Source organism: Bactrocera neohumeralis, chromosome 5 (genome assembly GCF_024586455.1).
Source record: "Bactrocera neohumeralis isolate Rockhampton chromosome 5, APGP_CSIRO_Bneo_wtdbg2-racon-allhic-juicebox.fasta_v2, whole genome shotgun sequence".
Lineage (NCBI taxonomy): Eukaryota > Metazoa > Arthropoda > Insecta > Diptera > Tephritidae > Bactrocera > Bactrocera neohumeralis.
The window spans coordinates 53,831,909-53,859,882 of NC_065922.1; the positions used below are offsets into that span (position 1 = coordinate 53,831,909).

Sequence of the window (27,974 nt, forward strand, 5' to 3'; positions counted from 1 at the left end):
GTTAGCGAAGCCAAATAAATGCATTCGTGTGCGGTAAATGAAACTGTAATTAAAATTGGGTAAAACATGGCAAGCGAACAAGTGGCAACAGCAGCAGCGATGATTTTCAAATTATGCAATGACAAGCAAAAGCAAATGCTTACAACAATAAATGCTGATCATGGCGAAAGCGTGAAGTTTATATGTATGTGGGAGTATAAAAGGGGGAACATTTATGATTATGAAAAGTTGTGTCATTGGATGGTAGATAAAAGTTTTCAATACTTATTTTACTATATCACATATCTTACTTTCTTTGTGTTGTCCTTCTTAATATATTTTTTACCAGACGCGAAACAGAGTACCCTTATAGTGACCGCTAAGTCCAGTTGAATATTATTTTTGTTAGTTTGGTATAAACAATACAACCTAGAGTACTGCTACCTGTTTGATATTTAAATTTAATAATTTAGATGCGATCATATTACTCACTCATTAAGGAACCAGCCGCTTAATGGGTTTGAGTCACGTCACGTAAAAAACACCTCTAATAAAAAATAAACATCAGCCTCGGAAGAGAAACCCCCCTTTTGATGACAGCCACAGCAAACGTAATAAGGACTATGATTTAAGGTCATGCACCTAGAATGTCCCCCTTAATTGGGAAGGTTCCACTGCTCACCTGGTTGATGTTCTCGTAAAAATAAAGGCTGACATCACCGCCGTCCAAGAAATGCGACGAGTAGGTCCCTGTGGCATTTATTACAATGACCAAATAAAGGAGCGTGAATTCGGCGTGGAATTCGTGCTGGGAGAGACTCCATAGCTGAGTCCTAGCACTCACCCCGGTGAATGCACGTCTAGCCACAATCTGCATCAAAGTGAAGTTTTTCGACATACCGCTGATTTGCGCACGCGCTCCGATGGAAGATAACCTATGAGAGCTGCCCACGCCACGATGCCAAAATTGGGCTTGGCGTCTTTAGCGCCAACGCGGGCAAAAAAGGTATATCTGGCACAACGGACGCTAAGTTCAGCCTCCACGATAAAACATCCCCAAATGGGTTCAGGTTGATCGGCTTCACCGCGGCCGGAAATATGGTTATCAGTAGTACTAGATTCCAGCAAAAGAAAATTAATCAAGCTACCTGGATGTATCTGTTTCGAAAAGCCAGCAACCAGATCGATCATTTTGTGATGAATGGAAGACATGAATCCAGTATTTGAGATGTGTGTACGCTCCGAGGTCCTACTATCGACTTGGATCACTATTTTGTTGCACCCAAGATACCCAGCTGCCTCTGTGCGGCAAAAATGAGATAGATACTATGAGCTGAAGAGGGAAGCGAGCCGTATTTGCTGCCAAAAATACAGAGACCGAAATGCTGTCCCACAGGAGTAAGGCTCGAAAATTCTACCAAAAAATGCGGCGACCGTTAGAAAGACCAGACGTAGAAGGACCTGGCTTCGCTTGGAATCTCCAATTGGCGCCACATTGCGAAAAGAAGAAACGAGTGGCGCGCTGTCGTTTATTCGGTTATAACCCCGAAAGCGGTGTCTACGCCGGCAAAGAAAGAGAAGATATAATGTTTTGAGCGCTTTTGGAGATCGCGTGTAACTCAAAAAATATTTAAATTTTTTCTTCAAAAATTTTACTATCTATTTTCTAAAATATTTACAAATACACCCTTATAATTTGAAACGGTTGATGCAATTTTTTCTTCTTTTTTGATTCCCAAAACCAAACTACATAATGCTAAATAAAATATTTTGCTGAATAATAAGATTGATAAATAGAAATATATTATTTTTCCACTATACTTGTATGGCACAAAAGAAACTTCTCAGACAGCTTTTTGATTATTTGTCTCAGTGTTGTTTAAGCACGCCTGAACGATGGACATTACTAAGAAGAAACTCCACATGTTGAAAATTTTTTTGACAAAGGTTGAAACACAAACCGTGCAACTGAAAATATGAATTGTGTTTATAGTCCTAATACAATAACAGCCAACTACCATGAACTACGAGGGCTTCTTTCTATAATGGTAGCATTATGAAATTACCTTCAAATGGAAACAATTTCAAATTAATGCAAAACTAATACATTTCTTTTTACCAGACTTTATATTTTAGAGTTGCATACGAAAAGCGCGGACCTCAATAGAATGACTTTATAGCCTAGTAGAACATATTCACTAATTTTAGTATAAAAAGGCAATATGCTTGGGAAAATATGTAGAAGTAATTTCACAAATATATCTTCAAAATAGAGAAACGCATGCTATAAAACTGAGAGGGGGGTTTGAAATTTCAAAATATCGATTTTTGTCACATAAATAGTAGAACATGTTTAAAACATGAGTAAAATTCTAAGAGATAGACTCTTCGGAAGTTTAGCAAATCAGGTCACATCCGTTCAACTTTTAAACCTCATGTGAGTTTATCTCAAAACTTAATTTTTGTAAGTCGATGGACACGATTAGTCGAAAATGAAGCTCTTTCCTATTGTACACACATCTTTGAAATAAAATCATCGAGTCATTGAACGCTTGCGATTACATAGTAAATTAAGATATGTGTATATTAAACCTATTAAAGGGCTGATCCACGCTCACTTCGCAAACAAGTTAGGCAATACATAATCACATAATGGTATTATCGTCAACTCGCTAATATAATTTGCGATATTTAGCAGAGTTTCTGACGGATTATATAGTAAGTATAAGCTTCAACAAATTACATAAGAGCTCAGTTGTATAATTCAATAATCATCGAAGCCACTTTAAAATATAAGTAAGTATACATTCAGTTTAATCTGTATATTTGTGTGTATAGATGTGTATAGATGTACTTTGGCAACTGGCAATCGTTGCAAAAATCAACACCTAAAATCGTTAACGAAAGCAATTAAAATTTAATTATCTTTGCTTGCCACATCGAACAATTCGTATATTTCCCTCGGCAATGCACCAAACGATTGGAGCAAAATAAAACACAAATCAATGTGCAAGCATATTGCAGACTCTATGGATTTATATTTATATGTGTACGTGTAAATGAGTTTGTGTGCGTGCACTTCACTCCATAAAAACTTTGTTGGAAGGTAAAGTTGCGCAGAAATCGAAAAAGCGAAGAAGCAAATTTCGCTTAAGGCTGAAAAAGCAGAAATAAATTTAAGGAGTTTGTGGTAAAATTGCGGAAGATAATAGGATATGGAAGTAGAAAAGAACAGCAAGGCGGCAATCCACACGAAAAAATGTTGCTAAGACTTTAGTAAGCGTAAAATTAGAAGAAATATCCGAAGATCTCTAGACACTCATTAAAGTTTCTTTGCGGCAACTTTCACCAACTTATAAGTATATATATATATTAGGGTGTCCGTTATTTACCAAATTGATTATTTTTGACGAGACGCCCCCTAAACTTTTAGTTTTCCATCTAAAAAAAAAATATCAGACCATAAAAAGCCCTTAATTTTTATAATAAACCTTGCCCCAAACACGATACATTTCACATTGAAATTACATGGGATTTTACCACTTTTTACGAATATTTTGTTTTCTCTGGAGCTTTCTCGTTTGTAGGAATAAAAAAGTCATATTCTTGTACAATTGAATGCTCTACAAAAAAAGTCTGAACAATTTTTCGATATACTCACTCCTTTAAAAGTTATTCAAGGTTAAAGTTCGGGTAATTTCTAGAATTTTCGAACTTTCACGGCAAATTGAAATTTTTTTTTTTAAATTCAATTGTTTATTCTAAAAAATATAATTTTTTGTTGGTCATAAATCCGGCTCTACTCTGATTCTTATCTAGAACAGAGTGAAAAAAATGATTTTCGAAATTTCATAAAACTCGGTTAAGGGGTTATATGGCTTTACAGGTTTCAAAAAAGAGTGAGTATATCGAAAAATTGTTCGGACTTTTTTTGTAGAGCATTCAATTCTGTACAAGAATATAACTTTTTTATTCCTACAAACGAGAAAGTTCCAGAGAAAAAAAATATTCGTAAAAAGTGACAAAATCCCATGTAATTTCAATGGGAAATGTATCGTGTTTGGGGCAAGGTTTATTATGAAAATTAAGGGCTTTTTATGGTCTGATATTTATTTTTAAATTGAAAACTAAAAGTTTAGGGGGCGTCTCGTCAAAAATAATCAATTTGGTAAATAACGGACACCCTAATATATATATTCTGAAGTTTAACTTGCGGATTAGTTGGCAAACTGATAGCCAGCTAAGTACTTACTTAAGGTAATAAGAATGAAGGGAGTATATTTTTTAATTTTCTTAAGGCGTGGAAAGAGGATGCTAAAAGAGGAATTCTTATGTTTTAGTAGTCGTGTATTTTTATTCTCAGTTAAATAATAATAAATATTGAGCTTGTTTGAGTTTCAACCTTCGAAAAAAGAGACATCTACTTTTTTGAATCCCTGTTGTTTGAATACCTGTCTCTTAATAATTGCGTAAATATATTTTAGGTTTTTTTTTATAGAATTAGTTGGAAACCCTACCCTGAAGATGACGTCTGCAGTAAGGATACAGTTTCAAATCACTGATGCTATTGTTATGGTAGCATAAGACATTCTTCTAATATTCACCTATAATAACTGTTCTCCGTTTTCAGTTCTAGTTTTGTACACCCAAATATTTCAGGAACAGTTCGGTAACCCCGAAGCTACCTGCCACCAATTTAGTCGCAACATAACCCCAGCCTTTAACTTTAGGGGCTATATAATACTGTTTCGCTGTCATGTCATATATCTACTGGTCCTTGGTAACACCAGATGTAAGTTCACTTTAATTTTAGCTGCAGTATTCGACAAATAGAACGTCAACGCTTTTTCCGATCTCAACTTTATTCATCCCCATGAACTTGGAATTTCCTGTATATTTAAGACGAGCTCTAGATGACTCTGGACTGAAGTATAAGAGGTCTTTCAGCGTCTCTCTCATGCCTACTTCCCCTTCTCTGCATGTATAATTGTTATTTATGAACACACCAATTTGTATGCTGAGTTGTGACCTATAATTTGGCCAACAACCGTGCTGCAGTCCTTTCGAGACCGTGTGAATAAAAACATGCGGATTTTCTTTGGCGCTATTGTACATGATCTTTGTTCCTAAGGCATTCATTTCACACTGATCCGTCTGTCAGCCCTTTCGGAAATTTAATTGCATATAGGTTTAAGCGACTTATTTCCGACACTGATACTCAGTACCCAGACATCACTTTAATGGTAATCTCATGAACATGTTTGCTGTAGCCAAGAGCTCAATATATGTGTCGTCGCTTTTTGGCAGTTACTTTATCTACTGTCTCCCTGCTTCTTAGCTAATTCTCTGACGTAATGCGATGTGGGGTTAACGCCTTAATTTCTAAGTGTCTATCAATGTACATGTTGATATTGTTTCCTGTGTTGCCAGCCGCTTTTCTAACCGCAAAGAAGATACTGCAATAATCCGAAAGCTTTTTAAAATCCCTCCAGGAGAAAAGAGGTTGAACTTATTTCCGAGTGTGATTCTTGCCTTGGAGCAAAACATCACGTGCGTCATACGCCAGTTACCAGTCGAAATACTCGAACGAGTCATCGAAAATTGTACTCAACAGATGCACCATCTGAGACGTAGTCGCGGCCAACATTTGAAAGAGATAGTCTTAAGAAAATTAATACCAAAGAATGTTCTTTCGTATGATAATAAACATTCCCCATCAAATTCGAAGTTTCTGTGTTTCTGTAGAGAACCTCGAAATGGATCACCCTATAGAAAAATGTTTACCGTTTCGGTATTAAAGTTACTAAATGTACTACGATGTCAATGCTCAAAATTCTTATACTTGGTTCAGACTGTAGAGATACCGAAATATAGATAGTAGTATAACTGAAGTGGAGAATGTACTACAACAATGAACCTAGTGATTATATTCAAAATGTGTAACCTTCAACGTCAAAGAAATTTGTATCAAAAGTATGGTCATCGATCGGACAGGTTCAGGAACAGAATTTGTCTATGGTTACTCTCTGAGGAGGCTCAATGTAAATCACGTTTTTCAAACTGAAATAACAAGAAGACACCACTTCAAGGAACCAGTTAACAGGTATTTGTAGTAGAATTAATTGTGCAAAATTTTATACCTTCGCTATTTGGCATATAAAAAGTATATGTGAATAAATCGAAACGCTTAGGTATTGCCAAAAATGCGATCCCAAAAAACTGACCGCTCTTATAAATTATATTAGGAGTAATATGGAAGATGAAAGAACAAGACCACAGTTTTCGAAATTGATCCATGTAGAGTTATGAAATTTTTTTTTAGAATGCTTCATAATATTTCTATTGCACAGTGTCTAGTTGGAATTTATGGGGAACCATCCTTAGTCGCTTGTGATTGAACATCTATTTAATTGTCTTTTTTACATTCAAAAGTCAAGAACCAAAGATCTAATATACTAATATCTAATATCTAAAAATAGGTTAGGTTAGGTTAATCTGGTTGGCTAATAAGCCACGCATAGACCAGTTTTGCTTTTTGAGTACAGTTCCTAAGTTCAAGGGGAATATTCATCCTTTAGAACGCCTGCGCTTGACGCGCCTCACTGTCGATACCTATTAATGGGGAAAATATGCAAGAGAGACAAGAGATACTCCATTGTTTCCCTGGAGCGGTGCTCTAGACATTTCCTGCAATCTTCTCGATCCGTCAGCCCAATCTTGGGGGGCTTTTTAGTAAAGATAAAACTAAAACATAATTATTGTTTGGAAACACCGATTGTCTGGAAACACTACTTTAAAAACCAAAACAAAAAAGCACAATGCAAATATTCAAATTTTACGTAAATGCGAAACATTTCAGAACTTAGCAATTCAATCGAACACATTTGGTTGTAGCAAAAGTTTCCGACTATTTACACCAACAAAGCGCACAATCAGTTCGTACGTACGAAATCTATGTAAATCAACAGTCACGCTGCCAATCTTGCCACAATTATAAAAGCACAAACAACCACGTGGCTGAAAACAAACAAAAACGAACAGAAAAGAAGTGAAAGAAAGCCAACACACGAAGCCGCTGGGCAAACAATGAAATTTCTCATAAATATTTGCACACACACTTACCCTCCTTTTAGGCGCCGCCGCTCCAGCATAACAAACGTACAGTGTACGTGCCATTTAACCGCAAGTGCCACAGTGTAGAAGAGGAAATTTATTAAGTTTTTACCCTACAGCAACGACGGCTGCTCATGCACAGCCACCGAGCCACCGAATAAATATGCAAAGTGTAATGCGAGCATGCCAGGGCGCCTCAATGTATGCAACAATACAACTCACTTGCCTCCGGAAACAAGCGAATGCCTACAAGTGTGCTATGATACACTCTGTAAGGGGAGACTATGAAATCTAACACACAGGCATTCGGTGCTTTAAATGGTAGCAGGAAAGCAAATAACCAACAAGGCAACACATGTCGTGCAATGTAGATCGGTATTTATGTGTTTAGGTAAAAATATTATAAGGCTGTAGCAAACGTGGTCGCATTGTAAATTGTCTGATGCGACTGTAAATCAGCAAGTGGCTTGAGCTGATATGCTGACCTAAAAATATATGGCATACCGCCGAGCTTGCTCATAAACTGACAACAACACACATGTGCTCATATTGTGATCTCAGTTTTATGGGGGAATTATGTGCGGACCGCCTACATTTTTGGAAATATGCGTACTGTCGAAATGCTATCTCTAACATTAAATTAAATGGATCTACTTCTGTTGCAGCCATTTTATTTTTATTGTTGAATAATAGTAGATGGCATCGCAATGCAGAGCACCGAGCTTTTCGTAAATTGTTTCATTAGAAACACGTGTTTTTCTTATATGAGAATTAAGTTTTATTTAATTAAATTGTGCTAAAACAACTTTGCATACAATTACAGTGCCGCCTCACCCGAGTATGTGAGTTTAGTAAATGACATTATCGCTGTGTCTTGAGATTTACAGCCTCAGTTGCGAAAATAATGTAAACCTTTTTTCAATCGTTAAAAAATTCCTCAATGATTTTTTGTTAGGGGTGTACTGGGTGTATTCATGCTTCTGTGGAAGCAGTTACAGTCGTAGGGCTATACACAATTACTATTCTTAGGTCCTCGCCGCGCACCCTGGAAACGTGAGCAACCCTTTTGTAAGAAGCGGTAGCCAACCTGTGTGTAGCCTGGCGTCATTGCAAAAAGAGAAGAAGGTTCTGTGGACCCACTCCGACATATGTATTCGATAAAGGTTCGCTGAAGTCTAATTGCAGCGACTGTTTACCAGATGTGCGGTCTTGAAGCAAGCGGATCGCTATATGAATGTGTAAAAATCTTTACAATACTCACCTAAAAAGCTAGTACCAGCTACGTAAAAACCACTGCCAATGACAAATTTTCAACAGCCTCCGTGTGGCTTTTGACCTGTACAATCTATAATCGAGCAGATTTCACCATGCCCCAAACCTTGGAAAAGACCCGTGAAAAACAGAACTGTAGTACTAAAAGGAACTACCGCCATGACTGATGGTATCCTCATGCGATTGTGTAAACTGACGTTGACCAAAACCAAAAGATCAAAACCAGGACCTCTTCGAGACGTTCGATACCAAGCGAGGTTACAGACAAAGAGACTCCCTACTTCCTCCCTGTGACTTCTTCAATATATTCCTAAGGAAATTAGGAGCTGCTGATCTAAATAGAGAAGGTGCAATCTTCCATTAGAGTGCACAACTGCTGGCGTACGCCGATGATATTGATATCATGGGCCCCAAAAACTGCAATGCTAGTTTTGTTTTATTCTGACTGGACAAAAAAACGATGCGTATGGGTCTGTTTGTGAACGAGGGCAAGACGAAATATCTCCTTTCAAATATCAACAATTTAACTCAGAATTACTAACAGGTGCTACTTTTGGACTCAGTGGCCAATTGAAAAGTAAAGCACTCTCTTGGCGAACAAAAACCGATCTCTTTAAGTCCCATATTATTCCCGTAATGCCATATGGTGCGGAGGAGTGGACAATGGCGTCCACTGATGAAATCTTCTGCTGAAGATTTATGGTCCTTTGCGTATTGATAATGGCGAGTGCCGCAGTCGATGGAACGATGAGCTGCACGAGATATATGGTGATATTGACATAGTTCAGCGAATCAAGAAACAGCGGCTGAAGGTTTTCGATTAAGTACCCGCCGGCGAAAGCAGAGGAAGGCCTCCATACCTAATCTCTTAGTGGATAAGTACCTGACTGCACTTGGTATCTCGAATTGGCGCCAAATAGCGTAAATAAGAAATAGAGTCTGTTGGTTTTTCAGAACTGAATTGTGTAGTCTCCCGTTCGGGTTCCGACCACATTCTACAAAGAAGCTGGTACATACTCCTTATCAGTTCTTCGGTCGGCAATCCATCGTCCTCCACCGCTTTGTTGTTCTGCAGACGGGTAAATGCTATTCGAACCTCTTCATGGTTGGGAAAGGGAACGTATACTTCATAGTCATCGATATGCTCTGGGCATCAGTCACTAGATTCTACAGGGGTACAAGGTTTCCAGAATGTAAGCTTAATGACTGAAATTGAGGTGTTTTTATTAAATACACAAAATTTCTAAAAGATCAAGTTAAAGTAAATGCTCTCAACGCAGGACTAAACAGTGCCAGTCTTGTGTGACCTCAGACAAAATACGCACGAAGTATAAAAGTAAGATAGTAAGAATAGTATACAGACAACATTATTCAGCATAATTAAAAAGTATAAAGATTTAAAAAAACGATCATCCAACTTTCTGATACCGCTATGTAATATGATTGAGCTTTTGCTTGAAAATAGACTTCAGCCTTGGTGATTTCAGTCCTGAGATCAATAAGAAAATTTCGCTGGAAGCCAGATCTCGAAAATCGATGGAGGCGTAAGCAATTGGAATCCCGAGTTGATTGAGATCTCGCACGGGACCTAAATCTTCTTCGCTGCTCATATGACTTGTGCGGAATTTAGCAAACTACTTCCGAATGGTGTAAGTTTCATAAGCGCGCTACTTATCATAGAAGTTCTAAGTAAAAATTTTCAACAAATTTGTAAATATGGTAGCATTGAAATCAATTCATTTTAGGATTCTTTCCTTTCATCTTATTTGAGTAAGAGTAAAGATATTCCGAAAATTATTTATCACAGAACTTTTATATAGAACTCTGGGTTAAATTAATGACATTTTTCATAATAATATACATACTGTACATATATGACCATTTGTTGATCCATTATCAAAAGTTAGTGCAATCACGTTACTATTGGTCACACAAAACATACATTTTTTGGACATCATATGTATAAGAAAATATTAAAAAGTCATCCAAACTAAGGGAAAACTTGTATGAAATAAAAATACACCCGTAACTACCCAGATTGTGGGTGAGGAAGAAAGCACGCAAATGAATTATGTTTAACTTTTCGTGCTTTTCTTTTTTACCGTAAGTTTGAGTAAAATTGTACAAATACCAAGTGTATAATGTACTGCATCCCATTACTTATCACCCACTTCTTTTCAAAGAAAAAGTTTTTTTAGGTAATCATCATGATCATCCACATTAGCGTTGTGCCGGAAGTCATTTATAAAGTGACCCGAGACTCATTTATTTCATCACTTAAGCTTTTATTCTGCGAGCCAGTTGAGAAAAGGCAAAAGCATTCTTAAATTGCTGCCGTGGGAATGAGCTAAAGTTTGCTTGCACCTACGCTGTGGCATGTGTAATTCTCTGGGTTCGAAATTCTATATTATCATATGCATAGGTACTGCATATATACTTATATACATATGTATATAGAGTCATATAAATGTGTATGGGTAGCGAGTAAAAATCCATATTAATTTGCTCTGTTCTAAAGTATATGTTAAATTTGGTTTGGTGGTGATATTTACAATCCAAAAAGTATAACTTTTTCTTGTTTTCCTTTTTATTCTCATATCTCATACCTTACTCTTTACTCCCATTTTCCTTTCTTTCTTATTGGAAATTTTATGTGCCGCTTTTCCCTGCCGGGTCACTAACCCACCGTATATGTAGATGACATTCGAACTCGCACATTTCTCGGAATCACTGCGCTGTTACCCGGCGCTCCATAAACTGTAACTGGCGCATTTCAAGTGGATACTTAAAAATGCGTCGAGCGTGAAACACACTTATTTATACGAGTGCGTCTCGTTCACACATCCTTACACTACCAATAAAGTGAGTGAGTGTTTGTTATTTACTATGCATTCACACTAAACAGCTACGTAATAGATATTTTGTTTGAATTTATGAATGAAGTGGGTGGAATGTGCGCAGACTTGTAGATAGTATGTGCAAGATGGTGTCGCTGATTGGATGCTGCTTTTATTGATTTTAGTGCGCAATAAATTAAATAAATGCTTTCAATTACTCGTCTTTTTATACTTCTTATTAAAGTCAGCCGTTAAGAAGTTTAAGAGATTTTTCACAGAATTCATTGGGTTGCGTGGTTATAAGTTGTGTATGCCACTTAAAGCTTGAGCATTGCAATATGGTAATATTATATTTTCACGCCACAAATGCATATAGTAAAATGGTAATGTATGGTAATACAAATATGATATTTTATGAATGAGTCAGGGTTGCTTGGTGAGTTTTGCATATCTTTTATGCAGGAGCACTAAGGTTTGTATCATGTCGAAACGCAACTCAATTTGAATATTTAATATATCGATGAAGATAATTTTACTAATATTTGATTTTAATGTGATATTTTAGTCTAGAAATTTGAAAAAAAATTGAAATTTTTTTGCGATAATTGAAATATTCAAAAATATCTCCCTACAATATTTTTTCAAAATTCAAGTTATTTCCGAAGTTGTAGTTGTTTTAACATGGTGGCTATGTGTTTAGTGTGTTGAAGCTGTTGAAGCTGTTAAAGATTTTTTTATGGTATTTCTTATCTTTTCTTAACATTTTTCCATAAGTTTTCGATTGGATTCAGATCTGGTGATTTTGCTGGCCAAGCCATAACATCAACACCATGATCTGAAAACCATTTTATTGCAAGACCTAAAGTATGTTTGCGGTCGCTGTCTTGGTGGAATTGCCAAGTAGAAGGCGAATTTCATTCAGCATATTGGAGTATGACTTTATCTAAAATTTTAACGTATGGCGGTTCATGTTTTCTTATGTTCAAAAATTAAGTCCACATTATGAGAAACAGCCCCAAGCCATTATATTGTCGCCACTGTGTTTGAAGGACTTAGTTGTGTTGCGGACGCACATTTCTTTGTTTTATGGACATTGGATTTACGTTCAACCATCATTTAATATCACATTAATTTTGCCATAGAATGTTGAACCAAAAAAGTGTAATATCACAACCAATAAAATTTTTGCTATTTTTTGGAGAGCCAAATTAAAAAAAATTTCATTTCAATTGCCTCGTTAATGATCGAAGTAAGTCGTTTAGTAATCGGCGTAAACAGCACCTTAATATTGGAAATGTTCATAATTTTTTTATTTTATTTTCAGAATAAATTGAAACATTCCTGAAAGACTGTGATTGACATCTGAAAAGAGTTTAGAACAAACAACGTAAAATACGATTTTTTATTAAACGGTAAGTGAGAAGGGAAAACTATAGACATTTGTTTCAGTGATAAAGGTTACTTTTGGTTGACTGAATACGTTAATAAGCAAAATTGAGGATATTGATATGGACGAGCTTTGGTTTCAATAAGACGGCGCTACAGCTTGCAGTCAAAATATTGAACAAGTCCATTGCGATTTAAAAATATGAAAACGCTAAGACCGAGACAATTGACGCCTTGAGTATATTCGGCGAATTATTGCTGACATAAATATGGCGGCAATTGCTGTAAAAATTGGTCGAGAAAAGAGCCTCTCTGCTGAAATTTATTCGAGTAACGCTCACTTGCCTTAAATCATTTTTAAAACATGGTGGATAACCCTTATTTTTATGATAAAGCTTAATTCTTGACCACAACCTTCAATTATATACGTTTTATTTCGCGTTGAAAGCCACATACCTAATTAAAACAACCTTTTGCTTAAAAATTCGAGTTGTAAAGATATAAAAAGCCCGTAACAAAATCCCGATTAGTTGCAAAATAACGTTCAACCAATGTCATCATTGATTATTTTGTATAGTATAAGGTATGGATTGATTTATTTAGTAATCTTATCTCAAGCCCAGAGGAACTATGTTCCATGAGGACTATTTACATCGATAGTGACAGCTTGTTTGCACGGTTTTTATACATTCATCTTAAGCAAAGGGCTTTGCTTCAAGAGAAGCAAAGAGAAGAGAAGTCGAAGGTCACAGTTGTTCGCCAATAGGCAGGAGTGTCCCTATGAGAAAGGCATTCAAGTTGTGAACAAATAATTAAACAAAACTTTCCATTTTTAATGAAAATCGGATATTTAATGCTCCATTGTACCATTCTCCTACTACTAATGCCAAGAAAGTAAATTTTCTCGAATAATTTTTTAAGAATTTTAAGTTTTGTGCGACGATTTTGGTTTAAACCATACTTAAAAAATAATTAAATAATAAATTTACTTAAAAGTTATTTTTGCATAAATTTCAAATCATAATTTCTAGTAATTCAACTGATTTTGCATAACAAAATATGAAAAGGTAATCTGTGAGCAAAATGCAAACGACAGTTATCTCATACTGAACCCAGCTGAGAGCTGAGCTGCTCTCACAAATATATCCAAAGTCGAGCAGTGTTATTCAAAAACTTCCTAACTGATTAACAACCCACATACAATTCAGCTGCCATTACATATACGTGTATATAATACACTTACATTTTCAACGCAGGCTGAGCCGATTACCTGTCGCAAGCGTTATATTTTGTTCAGGCAACTGTATAAAAATATTTGCGATTCCACTTTGTTGTTGGAAATTTCAAGAACTTGTCGCTTATTCACGCAACATTGACTTTCAGGCACGCTTTAACGTAGATATGCGAAAAATCTATAAAGTACAACACAAAGTCGTAGCCAGAAGTGTTTCACAATGAATAAGTACGTATATGTATGTGTACATTAGGGTGTCCGTTGTTTTTGAAATTCGTTTTATCGGCCTAAAAGAGTTATGCAATATGTAGAAAAACTTTATTTTCATTTTGCTTTGAAAGAATTATATTCTTGTAGTAAATTTTGCGCACTACGAAAAGGGTACACCATGTCGTATGAGCAACACAGAATGCTTAAATCACTTGTATGAATGCTCAGTACATTTGATGTATGACTTTAACTGCGTATAACTTTGAAAAGGATGTTTCTATGAAAAAATCAACTAATTTTTTTTTATAGCGAAAAATTTTTATGTAAAAATGTCAATTTTTGAGAATTGTAGATTTACATTTTTAATGCAAAATACCAAACCACGTTACAGGTATAGGAAAAAATATAATTCAGGGTCGTTTCAAATTGAAAATAAAGAAATTTTTGTGTTAGATAATTTTAATTATTTTTTTTTAATAAAATCTGGAACTTCAGGTGATGTTTGCAAAAAGAAAACGAAATTAACTTGGGAAATGACGGACACCCTAATGTACATATATGCTATTTATAGCTGTAATACATCAATATACACGAGTATGAGCATGTCTTCCTCCTCCTTGTTATATACCTATATTAAAAGAATATCTAAGTAACGAAGCGTATAATGTTTTCTGCTACCTTCGTTCGTGTATTTATCAAAGCATTTTATCACCCAAACCATTTGAAGGATTTGTTGAAAATTTAAAGCGGCAACTAAGCGAGCTATACTGAAAATACGCACACATACACCTACGAGTAGCAAAGAAGAAGAAAGGGCTGATAGGCAGGCACAGGGAAAACGTTGACGAACCTTTTTGACAACTCACGTGTAAAAATCGGATGAAATAAAATTTCATCGAAATGCGGAAAAAAGTAAAATTGCCTGTCTGAAGGTTAATAAGAGAAAGCGAAAGTAAAACTGTATGCGAAGTAAGTTAACCTCAACATGTCGTTTGCTTATTTGGATATCCAGCAGCGCTTCTGTATTGATATACATATGTGTGTATACATACATATATACGTACTTCATATATGCAGGTGTATAATTTTATGTGATTTAAGTTAAGCTAACTACCGGCTAATATGAAAGCGTATAAAGCACATACATGTATGTATATATGTATGCGTATGTGCTCATAAGGCTGCATACAAGCGGATGTCCGTAACGGATGTGAAGACTACAAGGTAATCAAAATGAAAAGCAAAGCAAGCACAATAAAAGAATATAAAAGAAAAAGACAAAAGATGCCCGTCTCGCACAGACACACTTGCACCGTGTTCATATGAATGCGCATTTAATACACACACGCCAGTCAGTCAACCTGTCAGCCAGTGTGTTAAGCATTTTTAAAGCCTTCAAAAAAGCAGGCATAACCGTAAAACAAATTAAAAGCGTAAGCGTGCTGTGGTAATTCTTTAGGATTTGGCCTTTAATGCACTTGCACTTAGCGAGCGCTGGCAAAGGATTGACGTAAACTGGCTAATTAGACCTTTTTGAAAATAGTTTTCAATGCAGGCATACACATAAGCACAACCATATATACATGCACACATACATGTACACATACATATACTCATACATATACATTTAGTTATACAAGCAGCAAGAAGCTGCCCACACACACGTACGAATTTTGAGCGAATAAGCTCACTAGCCGAAATTAAGCTTTTGAAGTTGTGTGCCCACATGTGCATACATATGGTAAATACCGTTATAGGTACGTGGGCATGTCAGCGCTCAGGCTGCTAATGTTTATTTAATATTAATTGAGCAACTATTTTAGTTTTTGGTAAAAGTTTGAAAATTGGAACGACCGTCATGCTCACATACGAAACTTTGACGCTTGGAAAGTTCGCTTAGCAAACGCTTACACATGGTTTATAATCTGTATAAATAAGTACATGCATAAGTACTTAAGCGCAGTACAGATATTTAAAGGGATTACCACAACGTAATGTCAAAGTCTTTTAACTTCAAAGTATGACATTGTAAAAATCAAAAACTGTTCGAGAGGTTAAGAGGTTTGCAGTGTACATATAACAAATATAAAATATCATAATGGAAAAAGAAAGAGGCTTTCACCATAGCAGTTCACATCAAGCTATTTTATCAACATTATTAAACCGATTTAACTAATTTTTGGCATACCGGCATACCACTACTAAAAAAAAGATTCTCTCCGAATTTCTTAATACATCTCACAGATTGACCGATATTTTCTATAAAAAGTTCTCTGTTGGAACTTTGATCCACATATTCGGAGTTTGGGGCATTTTTGGTTATAAAGTGGACTACTTTATGCTCACTATTTGGACAAAGGACGATACCTTTAGTGGTGCTTAGTTTGCAAACTGAAAATTGAAAGGATCCGATTGAACTTAAAATTGGGCTATAGGTAAGTATGGTTGAAGTCCGACTTTGTTTGTTTACGCACTGAAATATCGGCATATCAAGATAACATTATACTTGTATACCAAATTTGTTCAATATCCGTTGAATAAGGCCTGAGATATGGGCTCTTCACCAAAATATGGGAGGTGCCACAGCCATCGCCCAATTTGACTGTTTTTCGTTTAATGGCGTGCTGTGGATGTGGTTCCATTCGGATTACACCCATCTACGAACTCGTTCTCACCTCTTTGCTAAGAAATACGTGTACTAAGTTTTATTGAGATATCTTAATTTTTACTCAAGTTATCACTTGCATAGAAGGAGGGACGGACAGGCAGACTTTTTGATCACTCGGATTTCAAATCGTCTCATCATTCTGATCATTTATATATATAACCATATATTAAACTCGATTATTTTTATGTTATGCAGACAACTGCTAGGTGAACAAAAGTATTATACCCTGTAGTAACATGTTGAAAGAGTATAAACATAGTTTTAGAGCCAATGTTGACAATGTTGACAGACAAGACATAGCGAAAGCACTTGCCAATGGAAGTGGCTATAATATAATGTCTTACATCCAGTCAATAATGAAAGCATGTCCAATTATAAAGAACATCATTTCAGTTCTCAAAGCTTTTTTAATTTTTAATAGCAAATTAAGTCATAATTGAAAAAAGAGTCCATATTCGGTTTCAGCAAAGCTCGACCTACTACTGAGGGGCAGCTATATCCAGTGGTACACTGACGGCTCGAAAACACTGGAAAGTATTGAAGCAGGCATTGCGGCACCGTATACCAATCTATTCATACCAATGGGATGTTTTCCGAGCATCTTTCAACCAGAAGTCTTTGCTATAAGTCAGTGTGCAGCAATCAATCTCCATCACAACTATAGCAACCAGCGTATCGCTATACTCAGCAATAGTTAAGCGGCACTAAAAGCGATCGCCACTTATAAGGTCAAATCGCTATTGGTGTAGGAATGTGTAGAAGAGCTGAACCGCCTATCAATTTGCAACCGTGTATACCTGATCTTGGTGCCGGACCATAAAGGAGTAACCTGCAATGAGCTGACCGACGAACTAGCCCGCTCTGCGGCAGCTTTTAGGATGATATGGCCAGAACCCTACATTGTGGTGGGGCCCCACACCATAAAGGAGTTCGTCTGCATGAAAGAGAGAGTCAAGAGAGAACAACACTGGCAGCAGGCATCAGGAATGCGCCACGCCAAGCTACTACTGGGAGGTTACAACCTGGCTAGGTTTAGAGATATGATTAATCTTCTCCAAGACAAGCTCCGCCTCCTTGCGCAAACTGCCGGTTGTGCGACATGGAACAGGAAACTCCAAAACACCGGATTCTAGGTTTTCCAGCAATTTGTAGATCTTACGAACCATCTACGTGGACAAGAATTACATCACCACAAATCATTATTCAGAGTGCTGAACGTTGGTGACCATATGTGATATAGGAGAGAACACTATAGACCATAGGTCGCAGAGCAAACCGTCAATTATTTGCTATATATATATCTAACGAATAGTACCTAAGGTTAGTAACTACGAATACCGCCTAAATAAGACCTGCAAAAGTCGATAAGCTGAAAAAAAATTCTGAGAAAAAATTATCTCCGATGCAATTATCATCTATCACTGTTGCTTCAAAAGATTAAAAAATCGTCTAGACAATTTTACTCAATGTATTAAAAAATTACATCCAGAAAATAACGATAATAAATGAAAGAGCTTGCAGGGATGATATTATGACGTTTTTTAAATTTAAATATAATTTTTTTTAATAACTACATTTGCCACATAGAAAAAATATCAAAGAATTGCTATGAAAGTACTATTTTACAAGGAACTCGCAGTACCAGAACATATGAAATTAGATGATCTGGGCAGGTTGTTCTAAGAATTGGACTTGCCTTTATGGAATTAATTGAGCATTGTTCTCTTACTAAAATACATAAATCAGACGACTAATGTTATCTAATATTGTACAGTTAAAATAAAAATAAATAAATATAAATACAAACTATATTATGTGACCCGTTTAACCTGTATGAAAAGTCCTATCAGCAGCAAACTCTAAACCTATCGAGAAGTTTGCTTGGCAAGTTGCCGCCCTGTTTAGTGTAAATATATTAATATTATTCATACTTGTAGGTATATCTAATAGGTCTTTATATTAACCACAAAGTATGCATCGCAAAACAAATACAAAAAAAAGAACTAAATAAATACCGTTCAATGACAAAGTAAGTCTCGCCCTTTACTCACTCCAGCACGCTGTATGGGTTATACTCAAGTTAAACATCAATATTTGTTGTACATATTTGCATATATTTATATGAGTGTAGGTATATATGTATTAACATTTGAAAAAGTATTTGTGCGTTGCTTGCAAGTTCTAGCATTTCTCTTGACATGTCGTAACACCCTGACTTAGTACCACTAAACACCCCAAAACCATTTTTCTGCATGCAAATCAAATCCACATTTTTACGTACATATATCTAACCAGAATACGTTTGCACTAAATATTTATCTAGATAAGTACCCTGGAGAAATAAAAGAGTTAGAACCTAGAATACAACTAGTAACATAAGGACCAAAAACACAACTAGATAGCAGGCATTATTTTCTTTAGGAAGCTAATGATATTTTTCCTCTTTTGGTATCGATTGGCAGCTTTTAAGTAGGAATACTCTTAATAGTTCAAGACATATTTACAACTGCCTAGGTTAATTTACATATATCACGTGTACCAACTTTATTTTGAATTTGCTTCAAGTCCTTCGAGTTTTTGTTATAAGAATACTTTTGAACCATTTTTCCAGAAAATCATAAAGAGCTAAAGTTTTTCTAACTTTAGCCCGGTAATTCGAGTTGTGGACTGATATTGGTCCTGATTAGTTTGATTCTTCTACGGGATATATGTATGTGGTATCACATATGAGAGCTTTATTACACTGCCCAAAAAAAAGCAACCCCGGACTAATTGCGATTAGTCGTTGAATGGCATTTGACTAATGAAACTACTGATGTTTTTTCTTTAAGGTCATGTAACAGGAAGTTCATTATGTTTTCAATAAATGGCTTAAGTAATTTGTATCTCAATAGGAATTGTTTTCCATAAGAACACAGCAGGCCACAAAAATCGATAGTGATTCGACAGAAGCTCCGGGAATTCGTTGGAGAGGTTCTTAAGCAATCATCTTACATTCCGGACCTGATGCCTACTGATTATCATCCGTTCCTGTCTACAAGGTGCGTTCCAAAGCAATTTGAATCTAGCGCCACTTGGTGACGCCATCTATATGTCGATTGGTGCGTTAGAATCGGCTATTTTTATCAATTGTCCAGTGAGAATTTCATGAAATTTCTTCTATTGGAAGTGAAGTTATTGCGTTTTAAGTGTGAGTACGTTTGTGATATCGGTGCGAAAATGAGCTTCGAACAAAGAGCCAACATTAAATTTTGTTTTAAAATTGGTAAAACTTTTACCGAAACGTTTCAATTGATGAAACAAGCTTATGGTATACCGTAGCAGAGTACACGAGTAGTCTCAACGTTTTCAAAGTGGTCCTGAGGACATAAATGACGATCAACATGTGGGCCAATCAAAATTCGTGATCACCAGAAATTCCATCGAAACTGTGCTTGAATTCATCAAAAATCGACCGAAATCATCATTGAAATTCATGGAAATGGAATTGAACATCGATTTATCGCATTTTTACCGAACATTTGGGCTTACGAAAGATGTGTGCACGATTTGTTCCGCACAAATTGACTGACGATCAAAAATTGCTCAGAATCCAACATTCAAAGGACGATTATTTGCCCAAAAATCACATTTTAACCATTAACCACTCCCCGTATTCACCTGATATGGCACCGTGCGACTTCTTCTTTTCGGAAAAATGCATTTGCCCAAGAAAGGAAAGCGTTATGCAGAAGTAGAGGTCATTCAAAAGGTTTGCACTCGTTCTGTATGCTTTTGGACCGTGCAAAAAGCTGTATTAAAGCCGAAGGAGACTATTTCGAATAAAATAAATTGTTTTTACCGCAAAAACCATTCGTTCTGTTTTTTTTTAAGTCCTGATTATTTTGGAACGCGCCTTGTATAGCGAATGAATTTGCCGGTGAAAAACTCACCTCAAGAGAAGATTGTGAAAATCGACTTCTGCCATTTGTTTGCCAATAGGGACGCGAGTTTATAGGAGAGTAGCATTATGAACAATACGGTGCATATTTGACCTAAATCGGATGATTCATACCATGCTAAATTAAACCTTAAATTTATTGCAAAATTTCTTTTTCTAGACCACATATTTAATAAACTGTTTTCTTTTTTTCAAGCAGCTCTTATGAATAGAGTAATTCTTCTCTTTTTTACCAGAAAAATTACGAATTATTTTTTTAGGTCTTCTGAACTAACTACATTTACTATACTTCACTCTTCTTCCAACATTTACAACTAGTCAATCTACATTTACATATGTATACCTTATTTATATTCATTTGGGACGAATTAACGCACAACTGTATTCTAAGATACATATTGGAGACTAATCCATTCCCAATTATACCCTATAGGGAGAAAAAAGGATGTACTATCTTTAAAAATTACTTGCAAAAGCTTTAGTGGGGTGCGAACAATGCGCTGCTGTGCCATGTGAGGCCTATACTATAGAAATGTTCACAAGTATTGTTAACGGAAATTCATTCCACATCACAAATTATGCAAATCATACGCTTTTTGACTTCGCACACACACACATACATACATATGTAAGTATTTGTATAAGAGTACATTAGCAGAACATTTGTTGGATATTGAATAAATTTACAAGTATAAAAACGCAAATACATATGTAATATACATACTTATAGAGCTGTAGTGGTTCCATAGTAATTTTTATTTTCTTCAAAAAAAAGCAAATCAAAGCAATAAAACTGCCATTGGCATTTATATGTCGCATTTATATGTTCGACTGCTTTGTCCCAATGAAGCATTATGGCAAAGTTACACTGAAGGTCAATAAAAGCGATGGTAGAATGGCAAAAGTGCACTATTTTATTTCACATAGAAATTCATTTAACTTACTTGCGCACAAAGGGCGATTCACCTTGTGAAGGTCAAAGCAGAGCGTATTGGTGGCACACGTGTCAATTCAAGCAAATCTGAAAAAAGGAGACATTGAAAAATATTTATGGAATTAAAGTTTTGCACAATAACACAATGAAACCCTTTTGGGCTAGCAGAGAACGTGTGTTCTTTACAAATTTTATATATTTCTGGCTAAATGGGTACTATTATTTCATTCAACCATTAATTAGTTTTAGTTATCAGCTGCAGATGCGCCCGAGGCGTTTGAAAGTGGATTTGGTTCTATAAGTATGGAATGAAGTATAAATCTCAGCCAAAACCCTTTCTTGTCTATACTTTTAGATAAGGCATTTTTCCAATTTACGAAAAAAGTTGTAGCTTGCGATGTTTTATGTTAATTATAAGCAGGAGAGATAATTAAGCAAATGCTTTTTAACAATACAGTTTTTTTTTTTCTAATAGTCAGAGAGTAATTTAAAGTCCGTCATCGGAGCTATAAAATAAATTATTATTCAGACGAAATTCTCAATAAGAAAAGTAATAATTCCTCAGTTTTTGATTTATCGATCTGCAGTATTGCGCATGTCCTCTTCTTTTCAAGAAGCCCATCATTGGTCGAAACATTGTAGTCTCATTTCAAAAATTGGAAAGTTACTGTTAAAGTAGCTAATTTCATATCAGAGGAACGACCGATAAGGGCTTTGGTAACTCAGGGGATTGCGCTAGCCCAAACAAAACAAAAGGGTAAGCTTATTACATGTACAGTAAGGCAGAAAATATGTCAGACGATAAAATTTAATAACATCTTGATATTCACTTGTAGAGAAGGATTGCGTGGGGAAAATACATATCCAGCAAATAGCATGGAAATAAGAGAAGCAAATTATACAATTCTGGGGTCCGACATGTACAACTAACATTGATATAATGCAGAGGTTCCAGTCAAAAATCCTTAGAGCTATAATGTGTTCACCTTGGTACATTTGTGATGAAAATATTCACAGAGATCTTGGTGTTCCTATGATAAAGAAGGAGTAGAGGACATCAGAAAGAACTATGAATTTAATTCCGGATTCATTAAAATCCATTATCCAATTTATCATTTAATAACTATCTTTTCTATTATATTTCGCCTTCATCGCGTTGTGTTCTCATTCCATAAAGGAGTTGCTCCGCAAGGTGGAAGGAGAGGCAGAGAGAAGTATTGGCAACAATTCCAAGACATGCGCCATGCCAAGTTGCTAATGAACCTCCTATTAACCATATAACCTCAGCAGGTTAAATATGCTATCAACCTCCCTAGATCTCATGCTACTTCTCACATTTTACACTGGCACTCTAAGCTAAAGAAGCACTTATATAACATGGGCCTAGCCGGTTCTGCGACAGGGAGACTGAAACTCCAGAACAACTGCTAATGGACTACAAAGCAGTCTACACACGCAAGATAAAGATCCTTGGTTTCTAAATATGGATCATATCGCTTCACTACCACCTAACATCGTATTGGAATTTATCAAGTGGGTCCTTGTGACTTATGAGAGGGTCAAAAGACTTTAAAGTGCCGTACAATCCCTATCTATTTATCTATGCTTCTATCTTTATATTTTTTATAATAATATATTCCCAATGCCTCAACCATTCGAGAGTAAATCAACTCGAACAAGAAGTGCATAAGCAATTATTTTTAAAGATTTTCTAAACGCAGTTTCTTGAATATTTTAGTGATACACATCAATTATTTTCCATAAGAGATATCACACATTCCTAACAAGAAAAGGCACCCTAGAACCACCAAAAACTTTTTGGCCAAGATTCGCAGAAGTTCTAGTGATCTCTTTGCTCTCAGTAAGACTACCCTCTCCCTAGTTGTGGGGCTTTTAACGAGTCATTGCCCTATTGTGGTCCATGCTGTAAGGTTAGGAATATTACTAGACGCCATGGGCAGAAGCTGTATGGAAGAAGATGAGGTTTAATTTAAGTTTCAGGACTCAAACTAGATAACTAGCTCTTGAAGAATGGGTTAGCAGCATGTACCACTACCTGTCAGCAGATATAATAATGGAAATAAAATTGCATAAATCACAAGACTTTTAGCGCCTTCAAATAAACTAATCAAATATCGATCTCAAAGAGAAAAAAAAAATAACTTTCCACATCAACAAGACAACAAAACAAAAACACACAACAGCACAAATCGTATATTCAGATACATGAATATATATTTTTTCTACTTCCAAGCACTGCTGGCTCATATCAGTATAAAAAGGGAAAATATTGCCAAAGTAAAAGTGTAATTTATATGCAAAATAGCCGAATTTGGCATAAGAAATTCAGAAAATGCCACCAAAGTAAGTGAAGGAACTTGCAGAAGGGTGAGGCAGACAGACATCGAACGCATGGTACTGACTAACTGACTGCCGTGCTAACAAAGTGTTGAAATGATGACTTGGAAAAACACTTTTGAATGTATATCTCAACGAGTTTAGAAAAATTTGCCTGCGCAACGAAGAAATCAAGCGAACCGTGCGCTGGTTGGAATCGTGCGTTGGCTCTTGGCTAATAATGTTGGCTGGCAAGGAGCATGCGGTAAATGTCTTCATGTGGAGTGTGTTGTGGAATGATGCTAGAAAAATATTGCGAAAAGCATACAAATTTATAATTTATGCACTCGATTTGGAATTTTTAAAGTTCTTTAAACACATATGTCAGTGTGTGTCTGTATGGAGGATGGAACTGAAATTGAATTTTGATTTCCACGTGTATTCTTTTCGCTTAAATTTTTAGTTAAAAATGGTGAAATTTTCTATGCATTTTGTTAGAGTGATGCACTTGAGTAGCATTTACAATTTCATTACTTTGAAAGAACTAAAAGCAAAGCAATGCACGCTTATAGCATTTAAAGCCACATTTCCAACTCGAAATTCTCATTGCTTTACATCTAAGCTTTAAGACGCTAAAAGTCCTACTTTGGAATTTTACTCAAGCGCAAATTTATTAAAAATGAAAGGCATATAACGACAAACACTCACAACAGCAAAGACGAGTTGTTGACGCATATTAAATTTATTAAAACATTAATTCATAAGTTAAGTGAAGTGGAGTGGAATGGACGAGGTAAAAAGTAAATCAAGAATATTATAAATGAAAACTCATAATACACCTGTGTCAGGTTGCAAAAGAATTTATGAAACGGCTCTTAATATATATATTTATTTCTATAGCAAAGTCAAATGTGCGTGCGTAGAAGCTTGACTTGTGTACATGTGTCATCACTAGGGCTATGTTGGTGTGTATATTTTGCTGTAACATTATACATTCAGAAAGGAATTTTTAATATTTGCTGATGGAATATTTCAAAAGCTTTTAGGAATGAAATTTCTCACTTACAGGGTGGTTCATAAAAAATATTTAGCAATTAAAAAAGGAAAAAACGTTAACTTCGCTTGCCCCGAAGCTATAATACGCTTCACAAACACAAAAATTTCGACCAAAATATAAGCACTTGATACCGATCGTTCAGTTTGTATGGAAGATATATGTTATGATATCTCAAAAATTGAGAGACTGGTTTGCGTATATACGAACGGACGAACAGGACTCAACTCATCATGCTGATCATTTAAATATATATTTTTTAGTCGGACGAAAGCATGCCCGACGATTGCAATTTAAGTGTTCTCTTCTCAATTCACAAAATGGGAAATCTTAGAAAATATCCGTAAAAAGAGGATCGGAACTCTCCATCTCTTCGTCAATTTCAAAGCTAATTTTGACAGCACGAAATAAGCTGCCTTTATGCCGCTATGACTGAATTTGGTATCCCCGCAAACATAATGTGGCTGTTAAACTCCGAGCGTTCGATATCAAACGAGGTTTCAGACAAGGCAACTCCCTATTTTGCATGCGCCGTTAGATCTGTTTTTTATAGATTGGACAAAGAAGCGAAGCAAATGGATCTGGTAGTGAACGAGGGTAAGACGAAATATCTCCTGTCAGCAAACAAACAATCGTCGATTTCGCGACTAGGCCCCACATCACTGTTGTTCGAAGTTATGACTGACTTCGAAGTCCTAGATAATTTCGTCTATCATCGAACCAGTATTAACACCAAACACAACGTTTCCTTCGAAGTCCAAAGCAGAATAACTCTTGCTAAAAGGTACTACTTCGGATGTTATACCGCAGTCGATGGCAGGATGAGCTGTATGAGATATACGGCGACATTGACATAGTTCAGCGAATTAAGAGAATACGACTACGATGGATAGGTCAGGTCGTCCAAATGGACGAAAACACTCCTGTTTCAGAGTATTCGACACAATACCCACCGGTAGAAGCAGAGGAAGAGGAAGACCTTCACTCCGTTGGAAAGATCAAGTGAGAAAGGAACTGGCTATGCTTGGAATCTCCAATTTGCGCCAAACAGCAAAAAAGAAAACCGATAAATATTCAGTCTACGAGTATATCAAATTGGAATGGTAGTTTTGTTTCTGTCATACGTCAGTATTTTCATATTAACAGATACCGATTGACTTCTCGCAAGAAAGTTGAAACTGCCAGCATCTCACAGGAAAAATGCTCCGAATTGACGGAGAAAAAGTGCGCTTTGACCACAACAACGCACGGATTTATATCCCCACGGTCACTTTGGCCAAACTTATGATAAGAACTGCTATCCCTCATACAAAAGGCTGTTAGGAATTGTGGAAAAAATAAAAAGGAAAACAGTTTTTTGTGACTAATACCAGGCTCATTGACATATGTACTATTATGAGCAAAAAATAGTAAGACTTTTTTCATAATTTTAAAATTAAATTTAGTTTTCAAAATTTGATTTTCGAGGAAATGTATCCCAAATGATCTTTCAAAATGGTTTTCACTGATTCCAACGAAGCCAGTAAGATTTCTGACTATTAATCGCCGAATCTCAACCACCAATTCAATTATCTTATTGACATGTTGATCATCAGCTGATGTTGATTGCCGTCTTGGACAAGGTTCATCTTCAACGTGTTTTCGACCTTCTTAGAATAATTTGAACCAATCCAAAATACTTGCTCGCGACAAACAACTATAACCGAAGGTCTTTTCCAATATTCTGAATGTTTCGACGCCAGAAATTTGATTCCGCACACAAAATTTAATGGAACTTTTTTGTTGTACTAAATACTAATGACTATTTTGAGGTGAAATTTGGAACAGATATCACTGACAGTTATACCAACCCAGAAAAAAAAAATATTTCAACAAATGGGTTCTCGCGCGAAACTTAAACTAAATAAACTTATTATACTTTGCCCACAGATCTAGCATTCACTTCTCTATTGCATAGTTTAGTAATGATAATCAAGCCCACCTGCCACAGTGAGAGTGGAAGCTCATACTATTGTCGATGAAAGCATTTTATAAATATTTATTTAGATTTATTTTTACTCTTGTAATAACTGTAAACTGTTCATGTATACGAGTATAAAGGTCACTTGCTGCCGAACATTGCCTTTATTACATTCTTTTCAAACTGAATTATTAATTATAAGCGATAGGACGCCTGAACAAACACCTGCGACAGACAATTCATTGACCATACTCACATGGTGTCACAAACGAATTTTAATGTTTTTATTAATTGACGCTTCTTTATTGTCAGTGTTCATATAATGTCAATATTTAAATTAAAATTTTAATAATTAATAACATTAATAATTTACTCGTAGTAACAATGCTGTTTACCCTTTTATAGTTTCGCTCGCAACATAACGGCATTAATGCGCCAATATTTTGTTATTTTGCATATATGAAATATTAAATATATAAGTAGGTAATTATTGGCAAATATTACAAAATTATAACGACGCCCACGCGACCGCATACATATGAGCGCTTAAAGTATACACATATAATTCAGATAAAAGGAGAAAAATTCAACGAGCCGGTTGTTAAACGGTATTTCATGCAACCCTGGGAGCATAATTTAATCGTGCATGTGTTGACAAAAATGAAATTTGTGAATTTATAGCGAAAAGCTAAAGTGCTTTTACATTTGCACATGTTCGTATACATATGTACATACATACTTAATACAATACTTAGAGAAACATATGTAGTCTTGAAAGCATGTACTTAGAATGGCACAACAGCGATGAAATTATATTTTCTTAGGATGTTTTTCAAACGAAATTAAAGTACAAATAAAGAAAAAGCAGCCACAACATCGAAAACACAGTGACTCGCTTCATTTCGTTTAAAGGGTGCTTCACAACGGCTTTAACAGTCATTTTGATATAATTTGTGGTATGTGAATGTCACTCCCATAGTTTTGTTAGATCTAATGTGAATTTGTGTAATGTTTTAATAGAAAACTCTGAAACGAATGCGTCAAACAAAA

The 27,974-nt window shown here is 35.7% G+C and overlaps 1 protein-coding gene across 4 annotated transcripts in view; it reads right to left on the reverse strand.

The window, feature by feature from the left end:
- LOC126758415 (uncharacterized) overlaps positions 1-27,974 on the reverse strand; it is a 140,841-nt gene that overhangs the window by 72,527 nt on the left and 40,340 nt on the right. For all 4 annotated transcript variants that reach the window (XM_050472676.1, XM_050472677.1, XM_050472674.1 and 1 more), the window contains one exon: positions 21,584-21,660. The gene's annotated coding sequence lies outside the window, so the exon portion shown is untranslated. The remainder of the gene's footprint in view (positions 1-21,583; positions 21,661-27,974) is intronic.